Source organism: Branchiostoma lanceolatum, chromosome 13 (genome assembly GCF_035083965.1).
Source record: "Branchiostoma lanceolatum isolate klBraLanc5 chromosome 13, klBraLanc5.hap2, whole genome shotgun sequence".
NCBI classification, from domain to species: Eukaryota; Metazoa; Chordata; class Leptocardii; order Amphioxiformes; family Branchiostomatidae; genus Branchiostoma; species Branchiostoma lanceolatum.
In genome coordinates, this window is record NC_089734.1 from 5,732,580 (window position 1) to 5,747,764 (window position 15,185).

General features: G+C 40.6%; 1 protein-coding gene across 2 annotated transcripts in view; it reads right to left on the reverse strand.

Moving 5' to 3' along the window:
* Nucleotides 1–15,185, reverse strand: part of LOC136446927 (sphingosine 1-phosphate receptor 1-like) — a 32,201-nt gene that overhangs the window by 3,238 nt on the left and 13,778 nt on the right. The window contains exon 1 of one of the 2 annotated variants that reach the window (XM_066445587.1): nucleotides 10,782–10,903. The exons of the other annotated variant lie outside the window; for it this stretch is intronic. The gene's annotated coding sequence lies outside the window, so the exon portion shown is untranslated. Of the gene's footprint in view, nucleotides 1–10,781; nucleotides 10,904–15,185 lie in introns of those variants that run through there. 2 annotated transcript variants of the gene reach the window in all.

The window sequence follows — 15,185 nt, forward strand, 5'->3', positions numbered from 1 at the left end:
CAAAGTTCCTCAAACAAAGACGTAAACTACAAGAAACAGTCACTAGAAGACTAAACTTGAAACATATCCGCCTACTAGTATTGAAGCAGGTCTATAGTGTGAACCCGACAGAAGCTCCGCCAGAATATACAGCACGCACGCACTGGGTCCAAAAATAGACCAGGGGAAAGTTCCCCCTCTGGTACCCACGTAGCCTTGTCTGCCGCTGTTGCTATGATACGCAGCAGACGCCATCATTCTAGGAAGTCACGTGATAGGCTTCCTGTTTGGGGCATACAGAAGCTGTCTTTGTGAGTCGTAGAGTCAAAGTTGTGTGGTCTAAAAATATGCACGGACAAGGCATGTTTACGTAATGTGAAACTCACTTGTCAAGGAGAGTTACTTCTTGCATGCCATTGTTGTCTGTAGCAACATCCTACATCCCAAGAAAAACAATCCGGGCGACAATCTAACATGTTTCAGACAATAAGTTTTGTGTATATGTAATCATTACTCTGCGGCATGTTCAAGTAGCCATGAATACATTCCTCGCGTGCTAGTAGTTTTTTTTCAGTAAGTAAAGACAGTAGTAATGCTTCCCCCCCCCCATAAAGCTACCAGGATTTTCGCTTCGGTTAAGACGTCACTACTGTATTCAGAGTTGTTAAACGGTTGATAATACTAGATTTGAAATTAGACTGACTTAAAACTAGATTTAATTAGAGCTCATTACAAGTAGACTTGAATGTAGAATTTCACAGGACAGGCGTAGGTTTGTCATTGTATTCTGGGAAGGGCATCTCGGTTAGGGCTGCACCCGTCTTTCGGAAGGGACGAAATTGTAAAAATTGGGGTCCCATGCTCGAGGGTGTACCTCAAGCACGTTAAAGGGGAAGGGCTAGCAACCCATCCCTGTAAAAAATACCCTGCTACTGAAACAGCAAGGAAACTACACAGCAAAGAAATAACGTTCTAGTATCATATACTAGTAGCCAGACGCTTTCTAAAAACATAACCTCTTTGAATGGGGTAAAATGTTACTGCTTAAACATTCAACAGCTGCAGAATTTGAGAACTTTCACTTGTGAGCCCAATTTATAAATATGAAATCTTCTCCAAAGCTGATAGTAATTAAAAGAAATGCATCATCTAACAGAAAAGAATTTGATTTATTTGATATAGAATGGCTAATTCAATAAAGAATGTCGGGTACTGAAAAGACATGAATAGAGACATGTACATGTATACTAAACTAATTACGCGTAACGTCCAACAAGTCATTAAAAGTGTCATCATTCTTCTACATCAATGCCTTTTTAGATCTGCTTTCAAGTCGATATAATGGGCCTTTGAATGCACAAAGAGACAAATTACTGAGAGAGTGTACCTCTGATGTCTAAGTGCATTTAAGGCATTCATGCGCAGCGTCTATCTGTCGCTAAAATTGAATCTTTACGTTGGAATATCAACATTACAGACAATGCAGACAATGCAGACCATCACCAACAGAGAAAGGCCATAATTTCATACATACTGATGGAGGGTACTACGTCTTTGTACCATCTAAAAGTCAAAAGAGAAAACTAATTCAGCAATTTCGTTTTAAGATTGAATAACATTGGTTCCCATGTATTCAAAGCGTTTTGAAAAATGTGTTTTCAATAATTCAAACAGGCGCCGCTTTTTCATCTTGTTCAGCATTACCTATTTGTGTTGTTCAACACAGGGAAAGGCAATGTTCTGGGGTATCTCAAACCAAACAATTTCAATTGGAACAGACGATTTCTCGGAACGCCTCAGGTTTCGCGGGGACGCAAAAATTCCCGCCGTCACTTATATGTCACGACAGGCACGAGATGTGTCAAGCAGAGTCAAACAAGTGAAAAAACACTAAGCAGTGACTATCATGTTAAAGAGTTAACAAGAATTCAACAAAAACAGATCGAAGATAATGGTATGGTTGTGCATTGAACAGGAATAAGGAGGTTCGTGGTTCAAAATGCGCATGCGCAGCGAACTGCATTTTGGGTAATGTCAAAGGGTCCTAACAGTAAACAGTTCTTGTCTAGACCATACTTCTAGTTATGATTATAGTAATACATGTGAATAAGTGTTTTGTTTATGTCTCAGGGGCCTTCCGCTTTGACCCGTTACCCACAATGCATCGTGCTGTACATGCGCAGTTGGAACCAAGAACCTTCTTATTGGTTGATGACCTGCTCGAATCGACCTTGAAGTCAGCTGTTTTCCTTAACCACGAGACTCTTTGATGTTTTCTAATGTTGAGAGCTACACAATGGTATAGAGGTACGACCACCGACCACAACAAAAGAGTTGGCAAACAGCAAACCGCCCAAGTAATCACGAATAGACTTCTATTTGATGAGTGGCTAATTAAAGCCAAATATTGACAGAATTATCTGACCTACAGGTCATCATTTGTGACGAAATCGACGTCATTATTCTACCGGTCAGTGTACTCAAACGCAAACTAATAATATTTGAAAAAAAGTTGTACGACAAGTCGATGATACAACGGTTCCTTCAAATTTGTAGACACAACAACATTTTGAGCATGATAATACCAAACCAAAAATTCTGACATTACATATGAGTTCGATGATTACAAACCTTTCTGTTACTATCGTAGCTAAGACACCATACATGTAGTTGAGCAACATACGAGCAACTGTTCAAACCAACCGCAAGCTTATCTAAACAAAACCTTGATAGCTATAAAGTCAAACCTGTCAGCAGACGACCATTCAAGGCCCGGAATTGACGGAAACAGTCACTATAGACAGGTGGCCAGAATTCTTATTGCTTGCTATAGGTCGAAAGAGATGTCCCTATAGCTCAACACCAGGTAGCAGCCTCACAGTTGAGCTCTTGGTTCCAATTAGTTGCTATATTATAACTGGTAGACCCCGATTCAATCCTGGGTCAGGTCGATTGGGACTGCACCCGTTTTTCGGAAGGGACGTAAAATGGGATTCTGTGTTCGAGGAGTACGAAAAATGGCCACAAAGACCATGTGTTCCTTATGCAAATGTAGCCTCTATTACAGCTTTCCCTGTAATTTCATTTTTCCTTCAAATTTCTTTTCTATACTCAACACCTCCCCGTCCCCATAAGAAATCAATGTTTTCATTGGGACGTTAAATATTGATCTCCGCTGTAAAACAAATTATGGGCTCGGGTTACTGAGTGTCGTTTACAGAGACAAAGTCTGTAATGGACCATTTTACGGGTAATTAGGTTTATTTGATAGTGCTGAAAGCTTGAGTATTGTGTTTGAGTATGTGCCGTGTATGCCTTATCTGATTCCATCTAAATGTGTGTGTGTGTGGTGGTGGTGGTGGGGTGGGGGTACTGTAAGATACAGTATATCAGTTAAAACCTTAAGGGCTTAAGATAAAACGCTTGTTTATGAGATAAAAAAAGGCCTTTCATACATAGCAAGTACGAGATAGCAAGACTGGGCGTTCTGCTGCAGTACCAAAACAACTTACCAGGGGCCCCAAAAACTTAATCTATTTATCAAATAAATATTTTCTAACCACCATCCCACTTTTATCCATTGTGGCCGTATGCTCGTGAACTGAAATTCTTCCATTTTTGCTAAAAATACCCCCGTTATCACAGTTGAAGATGGAATATTCCTTTTTAAATGCAGATATTCTAAGCACGTTTATAAGTACATTAAAGGCAAAAGCATCCCTGAAACTGCTGAGCCAAACATACGATCACACTGAGCTACCCTGAACCAACACATACATAACTGCGTTATCACTGTTAAGAGACGAGGACCTATTGAGAATATTATTAACTTTGATAACCTGCCGACTTGAGAAGGTTGAACGTTCTATTACATGCTTATACATCACGTATATATTACGTGATAAAATGCGAACCTTGGGACATATCCTTGTCGACTTAACCCCATTTGTTAATCCCATGTGCGCTGAGATGTTTCAACTTTTCACCTCGCCCACTAGATAGCTACAACAAACAGACGAGTTTGTGGTTTCCTGTAGTTCCTCAAACGCCGTCGATGTTCATGTAAAGTCCCTGGTGTAGGACTGTCTACGAAGACAATTATTCACCTTATTTGTTGCCGAATTCATTCTACTATCCATATAACCCCGCCGTAGGAAGGCCTGGTGGAGGCCATCATTTCTTAGCGAATAGCAGAAAAAGTCGACTAATAGAATCCTATCTCAGACGCTGATTTCAACGATTTCAGTTCTGTGCGTATCTAACAGAACTTTGTCAGCACCGCAAATTCTGTTAGAGCCAGGGGATTTGGTACAAAATGTCATAGTTACAAACACTAGCCAGCAAGGCAATGAGAGGAGAGGGATAACAACGTGAGACAGGAAGGCTTACTAGCTGTGGGCGGACAGGATTGTAAAAAATTGTAAATAATGGTAGAATAATTTGTGCTTCATCACTTACAAAACAGAGAGAGAGAGAGAGAGAGAGAGAGAGAGAGAGAGAGAGAGAGAGAGAGAGAGAGGGAGAGAGAGAGAGAGAGAGAGAGAGAGAGAGAGAGAGAGAGAATGACAAAACAGTGTGAAGGATCGATGACAAGCTAAAAAGATAAAGAAAGAAAGAAAGAAAGAAAAGAAAGAAGATAGCAGGGAGGAAAGATAAAAATCGATCATATCCCCGTTTGTTTTAGCCGAAGCCATAACTTTCTTGTACCAATCAAACATACGACTATTGCAGTAGGCAATCTCCATGCGAACACAGATACGTTACTGACATGATTCCGTCCTTTTGTATGACAAGCACTACAGCGCTTAATGCATTTTAAGGGTCCCAAAGACATAACAAACAAGTCTTGGTACATAACGCAATGTTCTCCAATTACGAAAAAAATAACGACCACAAATCCACGTATACACGTATGTGATAAAATAATGAATGTCTTACCAATAGTAAACTGACCGCCTGTCTCTATACAATGTCGACAATATGGTCCGCTCTATCTAACACACACACGCCTACTGCTCTCAATACCGGCGCCTTAAAATGACGTTTACGTCGCTACGTCGTCGTTTGTATTGCTCTAGAAGATCCAACCACCTTGCGTAGGCGTTCACGTCTCTTAAGACCACTGATTCCTGACGCCAACCTACTTAAGACGTTAATGGTCCTGGAACCGGCGTTTGCGTCATCTGGTCACATCTTCAAACACAGGCATCCATTTAACGTTACAGTAAAGCGTACCGATGTTTAAAGATTGATCTTCCATGTAGCTTATGTCAGCTCTGACGCTACCCACACTAATAATTATGCCAAGTAGTAGAATTAACCGTAATTACTGTTAAAATTCCATAGCAGGACACAATATATTGACATATGGCCGAATTACATACCACGAAAAGAAAGCAATTATACAGGCTACTTATAAGGCTCTCAAAAATAAGTTAATAACATCTTGATTAAAGGACCATGCTAAAAAGCAGAAATGGATCACTTCTTCCAGGAAGATATTGATATGTCCTTATAAGGACGCTTTTGGTGCAGTATGTCAAAGCATGTTTAAAGTAATTAGGACATAGTGACGCTTGTTTCTGGCCACACGGGAAATACGAGCGGCCTGAAAGGACAAATTACTATTCGCCTATGTGGGCGAGTTCGTCCTAATTTGGTTTGGAAAGACAAGAACTACATCTACATTTGTAAACGCGCCGCAAAACCTGTTCGCCCACTTGTAGTTTGTAAGTGCGTCATGCAGTACCAAATGCAATCAATATACATTTGAGACTATAGTCCTCTTTTCTACATGTATATCTATATACATCAAGAATTCTTTGTTATCACTAATATATCATATTAGACACACGTCAATGAAGCATGTCACCGAAACGTAAGTGTATAAGGTCGTGCTTTGCGTACATCAGGTTAATACACCGTACATAGGTTCATATAGCTGTGTCCAAAGACATATCGTATGCAATGGTCGATACGGTCGATACTCTGGTGCGACGTTAACCAGAAGTGGCGAAAGAGATGCTGCAGGTATAATGGTTCTGGGTGCGCGCTGTTAATGGAGGGTATTCATTCCCGCTGATCTAAGGCAAAATGACACTTTTCTCTCTGATATTTTGTCTGCATGAGCAGTTTTCCCAGGAAAAATGAAATGGTGCAAGGAAATACACCTCATAGAAAGCTAGCATTGTCAGGTCCTCTCTTAAAACAGGAGAGCGAAATGGCACATTTTATGACATTTATGGTCACAATATGTGGCACAAATGGCCGCTACCACTCCTTTGCTAACAGGGAAACTCGACATACAGTGCCCTGGTCTTCTAACTGTTGGAGTCCAATGCCCGAATAGATTGTAAACAAGATCACCACTTACACGAAGTGTGGCTGATTTTACGTGTTGTTGTGGTAGATTAGAACAACATCCAAAGCCAAGAAACTTTGTTGTTTGCGAAATTTTCAATTTCTCCAAAAGGGGACATCAAACAAATGTAGCAAGTCTAAAAACACTAACAAAATGTTGAAAACACATCAGTCATAAGGCCTATAGTGTGTGATTTGGTAGATTTTGGTGTTAGCGCTTGAGACCAAACAACGTCTACATAGCACTCAACTAGAGGCTTTTTCCATGGAGAGCGGGATCTGCAATCTACGTAGTGAAGTAATGGGCCACAAAAGTGCATTAGGACGTCAGCACGACACAGCAACTTTAAAGTGAAGAGAGAGAGAAAGACACAGAGAGAGAGAGAGAGAGAGAGAGAGAGAGAGAGAGAGAGAAAGAGAGAGAGGGGGGAGGGGGAAGACAGAGGGTGAACGAGAGAGTAAGAGAACGAAGAGTATGAAAGAGAAAGATATTTCTGACATTATGAGCTTACTGCTACGCTACTAAGAATAAATTGTGTAGATACGGTACATCTGCGTTTTAAAAACGATTTTGTAAGTTGATAGGTATCGATTGATTTCAGAAGAAATTATGCATGCAGCTAAATTGAAAGATAGAATGAACAGCCTGAACGGCTCACGTCCAATGTCAAAGCTAACGTCAATTATCTTCCGTTATTTCAAATTTCAAATGCGTTTTGTCACAATCAATGCGGAAGTCGGCATGCAGGCTTTTAGTCATGAATGTTTCATAGACGAAAGGACATATTTAGTAACGGACTTATGATATGGAATTATTCATAAGTGTTCCACCTCAGCTCAGCAGAATTCGTACTGCAAGAGCTGACGACGAGATTTTTTTTCATTTTCAGGTATATAGTGTTCCTAAAGCTACCTACATACCGAAAATCAAGATGACGATCCTTCAACCCCTTTTTGAACAGATGGTTCGGAGTCTAACGCCGTTAATTGCAAGATCCACATGAACTGACAGACAATGTCTCCTTATTTGGACAAGTTCCAACTTCTAAATCTAATGATCCCGTAAAAAATGGTGTTCATTTACTCTATGATAACGTGGGCTCTACCTTGTATCAGCATCATTGTTGATAATACAACTTGAGGCTTACAGTACTGATGGATAAGATGCAAATGGTGAAAGCAAGTAAGCACCAAAATATGCTCTCAATCCTCTCCCACTGTATCAGTATTGTGTCAGATCAGTACGCACATCGCTACACTGGTGGCAGCGGTGAGATTTGCCACATTTCATTGGCTCTTTTCATACCGAAGAATCTATTAATCTACACGCTGTAAAATAAGCTTTATGGGGCTCATGTTAAGCTACTGCCCTTCAACCGATCGATAACGAAGACAATCAGGATGTAAGGTTCATTTGAGCTTCTCAAGTTAGCAGCATAATCCTGTTAAGTCCTGAATGCTGCCAACGCCCGGAAGTGGTGTGGGTGGAATTTTAGGAACAGATTGAGGGTTGTGATGGATGTGTTCCGGACATTGTCGACGACACTTCGTGCATAATCGGTTTCTTAAAGCGTTAAGCCTTCACAAGGTGCAGTCATATTGTATCAGTTGTCGGTTGTTCACCTTGTGGTGCCTAGTGGTACATTGGACAATTTCCTTGCTGTTTCTGTCGCAGGGTATATTTTTACAGAGAGGGGCTGCTTGCACTTCCGTATAACGAGCTCGAGGCACCTCGTACAAAAACACTGGACCCCCATTTATATTTTACGTCCCTTCTGACTGACGGGTGCAGCCTCAACCGAGGTGTCTTGTCTCCGGATTTGAACCGGAGTCTCCCTGTTACCTACTCATTGGAACCAAGTGCTCAATCAACTGCAAACCTACTACCAGTTGAGCTACAGCTAGCTATAGTTCTACTTAGATACAGTGGAGTGACTTAAAATCAATGGCTATCTCTAAGGGATGAAGCGGATTTTATTGCAGATTTTTATCCATTTAGCAAACAAATGGCGCAATATCCGTAAAGATGTCGGAAATACATATTACCAATTTCCGTTCGCTTTACGTTATACCGTTAAGTAACCGTATCCCCATCCACCAACCGTATCGGATCTTTGGAGAGAAACCGCTATAAATGCGTTCGCGGGGCATCAAAATTCCAGTCCTCAAACACTGACACCGAGAGAATGGTAGGTCCCCATGCATGCATTCTAACACTTTGCACAGTCCTTTCAAGTCACCGACCCATGTCATAGCCTGCCACAGTACTTTAACGAGAAAGCTTTATACACGACCATATACCACGACCGATAATGGGTTCTGAGCATAGCAATGAGGACCAAGAAGAGTTGATGTACAAGTGGTAGAGGCGGGTATGACTTTGACTGCGTCTTTCCTATAAAATTGCTTCCCTTATAATACCGTCCTGATCACGAAGTATATAGCAACGATTTGGCATACCTACCGCAGTATACTAGTAAGAGGCCGTAAAGTGCATCAAGGGCTTCAGAGATCTAAAGCTCTCAAAAGTTAGAAAGTGATTTTCTAAACGACCATGGCGCTAGCTTCGGTGGACTTTGTTCAACTTTGAGTCGGAAAATCGCTCAGGATTCTGACTGGATGCAATCAGCTTTGCAGCTTTGCTGTACAGGAATTGTTGTTCTTTAATGCACCATTAGAAAGCTGTATGGAAAGTCTGAAACCGCTGTATATACGGAAAATGTGACACAGTAGGTTTAACTTTAAAGGCTATTTGACGCTAGAAGCAAATGTGCAGTGGTTTTCCCACTTAAACGTGTGTGAAAACTAACAACATAAACTACCACTACAACTAATTAAAACTTTTAAAAAACTTTTCAGTCATTCGGACTATTCAGCGATAAGTATCTTAATGTACGTCAAATTTGTGGTAAAAGACTTAGGTTTAAATGCAATGATCTATAAAAAATACGTAGTAAAGTGGTAAAAAAATATATTGCATTTTAGCCAGATTAATAACATTTTGATAAGACTGTCATTGTTTCACACGCACTGAATGTACAGCGTCGTACCCAGGATTCCGTGCTACTGAGTGTCCTGAGTACGAGATTGAAAAGAGCAGAGTCATGTCAAGCTGTAAAGTTTGATATGTCAAATCAACATTCAAGACATCGGACAAGTTTACACAGTAGTCTCCACAGCTTCCTCTAACTTTCACCAATACGGGGGAAAGGAAGACAATTTTGCAATTATCACAAACACCAGAGAGGTTTGGTTGTCACCAGATCATGACATTGCAAAATCTACATCCCTGCTTCCCTATAATTTTATATCTTAGTCAACATTTAATTATAGTGTCGAATTGCCAGGTGGCCGTCGGACACAAGATCGAGAGATCACGGGTCCAATTCCTGACCAAACATTTCGTCCTTGGGAAATACACTTTTATACAACTTTCCACGGTCCACCCTGATGTAAAAATTGGTACCTAACTTTGGTTGGGGAGCTCGAGGTAAAAGGCGGTGGGATTAGAGGGCTGGGCTCCGCCTTCCAAAACCATGCCCTAGACACAGTGGATAAGAACCCACTGCCCCTATGGACTCCAAAAAGCCATGGGGCTACCTTACCTATCTACCTTTAAGTAAATTGTGTGGTATGGAGAAAATGGAGTGTTTTAAGTTCGCGGTTGAAACAAGGAGGTAGGCGGGCAGAAGACAGAACAAACATTTTCGCGGCGGTTTTAAGTGTAGAGGGCGGTGTACGTGTAGATACCACCGCGAAAACCGCCAACATTCCCCATTTACAACATTTCATCCCAGTACAAAAAGGGAGAAGAAAATATCCACGCACGAGCGTAAATTCCATTCAACATTCTAATTTTGTTCATACCTATATAGAACTGTTATCAAATCTCACTTGACATGTTATCAAATTGACTAAGGTATTCATCATCAGAGAGGCATAATTAATGATTAGAAGGATAGATGAGCAACGCGACAAGTAATTAGTGGTGATATATAACAAGTCATCAACCGCATGTACGCAAAGCTGGCGTGTTACCCCGTAGGGTGATCATCAATATCAGGCATCACACAATGATTGGTACAAATATATTTAGTTTCTACGTATCAAACTAATACATACATGTACAAGAAAATAAAGCCATATAAGATCTATGAAACACGATTGGATTACATTGAACTGCAATTAAGATATATTTCAAAGTCTCCATAAGAATATTCTGTCTTTACTGATGACGTGTTGTTTTTTGGCGTATGTCAGAAAATCATTACTACAAGGCGACAATCATATATAACCCAGTCAGTACTCAGCAAAATTGGTAACCTGAAGCGGTTAAACTGATATGAACGCACAGTCATCTAAAAAAAAAGACTACCAGGAGCGGTTAACCTGAAATGAACACACAGTCATATAAACGAAGAGGATTTGGGGATCAAACTCACCACTTGGACTACCGCAAACCACAATGTGTACCACTGATATGTTGGTGTTGCGCCGACTACAGGCTGACAAGCGGCGATGGCTCAAGCCTCGAAGTCGCGCACACACCCAAGTACGGTCTTCGATCTGTGAGGGGCTTGCGCATTATATAGCTCCCAATTTCAGATCAAATCTGCATTGCAAATCCCGCAGACTCCCCCGCAAAGAGCGATAGAGCACAGCTAGCCATCATGTAATCCTTACTTCCTGTCTACTTCAGTAACTCTCAATACTTGTACATGAACTTTAAACAAAGGAAGTAATGGTCAAGTTGTTAAATTTGCTGACGACATGTAATTCTGGCACCTGAACGTTGGCAGCCATCTATGCCATACTTGCCCATCTTTTCTAAGTTCTATGAGGGAAATGTATTGTCATAGCTCACTACCTGTCTAACACAGAGAACAAAACAACGTTAATTACTTGTTATGTGTCATGTCTTACAATTAGATCACATGTAGATAAATGTCCCACTTTTCAACACGTCCATTGTAGTGTATAAGATAGATGTTCCAATGTGCGTATGGCCATCGCTATGGAAACGATGGAGTCGTCGTTTCTGCGAAGCCATCGTGACCGTTAGGCATAATTAATTCACCGTATATTTTTAGAGTCAACGACATTTTCCTATTCCCTAATTAGCAGCGTCCAATTAACTTGCGATAGTAAATGAGAATTAGAAATAGAGACATGGGGAAATTGTTCATTTGTGAAAGACTCGCGGAATAATACACTAGCTCTAGTATCCTACAGTCATTCAGCACTAGACATTGTTTTACACTTTTTGATTGGCGAATCAGAAAAATCCGTTAAAATTCAAATATTCAAATCTGAGGTCAGCAACCTCGTCAAGAAGGTTCAACAACCTTTTGTGAATTGCAAAGCAAACCCGACGGAAGTCATACAGGTGAAAGGGTGAGGAAAAAGGACGTTGAAATTCCAGGTATTACACCTTCATTAATATTAAACAGGCCTAGATATCTATCAGCGATGCCAGATCTGTGACCCAGATCAATGACCTTCGTCTTCAAAAGGTCATACAAATATCATAAGAAATGGCGGCCGTACTCGACTCAAACATCGCAGTCATTACACCTGACTTGCGTACATAAATCTTATAAGAGGATATATACTACTTTTATGATGGCCATTCAAGTCTGTGACTTTGGGTGGTGACCTTTCTTGCGAAAAGGTCAAAAGTCAGAAAAAGAAGTAAAAAAAAAAGATGGCGGCGGAAGAGGAGGCTGCTATTCCAGGTAATACACGCCTGGGGGCACCTGAAGTACTTCCTTGGGCCTTCAAGGGAAGATCCGAGTAACGTATGAGCATTACATCATCACTCGATTGCAATATCTTAAAGTCAAAGAAACACCTGCTTTCTTATCGTGAAAGCCCAATATATAAAATGTCTTGGAATACATTTTGGTATGAAGATTTCTGAAATACGCTACCCCAGCTTTGGATGTCACAGTCAATTGAGTAGGAAACAGTGATAGGAAACATTATATTGTCAAAACAGAATAAGTCTCTTCCAAAAAATTGAAAATCTACAATATGTACGATAACAATGGATTTTATTGATGTAAAATGGCTTCGCAATTTGACATTACAAAAAGCCACCAAAGCTATTACAAAAATTCATCTGACAACTTATTACTGCTAAAGTAATCCCCTTTCTAAGCACCTTTAGTATCCTCAGCCGGATACAGTCTATATCAAAGCGATATAACTTATAAAACTTGGTAGTATTTTATCTGTGTCCATGCGTGTGTATCCTTGCGTGCAACTAAGAGATTACACGTCACGAAGGAAAATTCTTTTTAGAAGGTATCAAGTATGATATTCTATTAGGATTTGATACTGATAAGTATCTAATTAGTCATTTTCTGAGCTGGTATTAGAATCTAATATCAGCTCTGAAAAGGACTAGAAATAGCCATGCCTTTAAGTACCAGAGTTATCAACCAAGGATTGATGCGTTAAAAAATTCGTATTTCCCGAGAACCATAGACTGGCATAGTAGAATGGAACTCGTTGTCATCAAATACTGTAGGAACATCTTCACTGAATAGCTTTAAAGAACGGTTGCAGTCAGATGTGCAAAAGTAAGGTGTGACAGGCCGTTCAGTGTAATATAACCAGCTGCTTCCGCGCCGCGTGCCTGCGAACCTGGTGTGTTACGCCGAAGGGCGGTTATACCGGCTACATAGATACAGATACAGATATTTGTAAGTCATGTTTACAAGTCACTGATCGCGTTTTGGTGGTTGTCCATCTGCACATAGCCCCAAAGCGTGTGAACTCACTGTTGGTCTTTTGTTTAGTTTGGCCAATTCGTCATTTTGCTTTTGCTACGTCTGCTTACGTTTTGACGACCCCCATTGCCCTCGCCGAGGGTTGGGAAGCATCTGTACATGCCCCAATGCGTGTGAAGTCTTTGTGTTTTGTGTCCGCGTCTATGTGTGTGTTTGACGCACTTTGTGAAAGTTTGTATTGAACTTTGAATACAGTTCCCAGGGCTAACCCGTTGTAATAGCCTTCGGCTAGTTGGGTAGTCCTGGCTGTACTTTTCTACAGTCGAATAAAATAAAATAAAATCAAGTCACTGTTGGTCTTTTATTTATACTAGCCAATTCGTCGTTTTGCTTTTGCTACGTCTGCTTACGTTTTGACGACCCCCATTGCCCTCGCTGAGGGCTGGGAAGCATCTGTACATACCCCAACGCGTGTGAACTCACTGTTGGTCTTTTATCTATGCTAGCCAATTCGTCATTTTGCTTTTGCTACATCTGCTTACGTTTTGACGACCCCCATTGGGAAGCATCTGTACATGCCCCTGAATGCGCATGAACTCACTGTTGGTCTTTTATTTATACCAGCCAATTCGTCATTTTGTTTTTGCTACATTTTGACGACCCTCATTGCCCTCGCCGAGGGCTGGGAAGCATCTTCCGGCTCCTAATACTCCTCCTGTCAATGGTGATAGACTACAGGCCATATGATACCTATTCTGCGGTGAGGTATCCATGTGAAGGAAATGCAATCTCACTAGGGAGCTTATAAACAGCAGATGAGCTTAGGTCATGAACTCAATCAGACATGTCAGAAAGTCACTGACTTTTTGGTTCCCGTAATGTCTGTTCTATTAAGAAGGGTTTAACTGGTTTGGAGTAGTACAAAGAATCCAATTAAGTGGCATATTTTGCACAAATCTTGAGCTCATTGAGAAGGTAATAGACTGAGGATAACAAGACAGAACCCAAGGTCACGGCTGAATGTCGTTTGTGTGACGTCATCACCTGGCAGGGGCGCTGTAAGGATGAGATAAGAGGTTACATCGAAACGTGGAGGATTTCGTGCGAGTTGACAGGACACCGCAGGCAAACATGTGGTATATGTTCAGACGGTATGCGGTCTCCTATTTGGAAGAATCAGCAACCCTCACTATGTATGTAAGTAAGCAAAAGAAATGTAAAGACCTTTGAAAACCTCAAAAAACTAATCTAAGTCTTTTTTTTACAAACATGTCACTTTTTCAAAAGTTAAATGAAGTTGTAATCAAAAGATAAAGTGATATCTAAACGACCTTAAATGTACCCACATACTTTTCCATATGGGCACCATACTGTTTAGATTTAAAACCATTTACCGTTGACCTTCACCGTACCCCAATTTGTTTACATTTCTTTCATGCCCTGAGGAAACGGTGGCAGATTTAGAACAGATTTGTGAAGCGAGTTTACAAACGGTAGTTACGCACTGGTGTAAGATTCCTCCAACATGTTCTTCTGATAGACTATGTGTTCTGTTATGATACAGAAAAAAAGTATGAGAAAAAAGCTGATCAGTATCAATTTTTGGTTATAGAAAAATGCATTAGTATGAACAGCATCAGTGCTACCAAATTTTCTTATCAGGTCTAATAGTACAATTTAATTATAACTTCAAAGTGCACTTGCTGGCGTAAGCGTGAAGTATTGCGTCACGCTGACGTCATTGTAGTAATGCAATTACAAAAGGCCTGTGAGAGAAAATGAACACTAGTGCTGAAACAAGGGGGGAATATATTAGAGCTCAGATTGGAATTAGATATCATATTGAAAGGGGATGAACAGTGACGAATTGAATGTGATGATGAACTGAGAGACATGTTTTCCAATATAATGAAAATGTACTGAATCTGCTTCAGTGTAATATGAGTGTCCGTATATCCTATCTGCTGTTCAGAAATGTATCATTATAAAAGAAATATGCATAAAAGTTAAGAAAATGAGGGAGATATCATAACTGATATAGTGGAGTTACAAAGAAGCTAAGGGATGTCAGGACATCTCGGATGAGGCCGCACCCGTCCATCGGAAGAGACA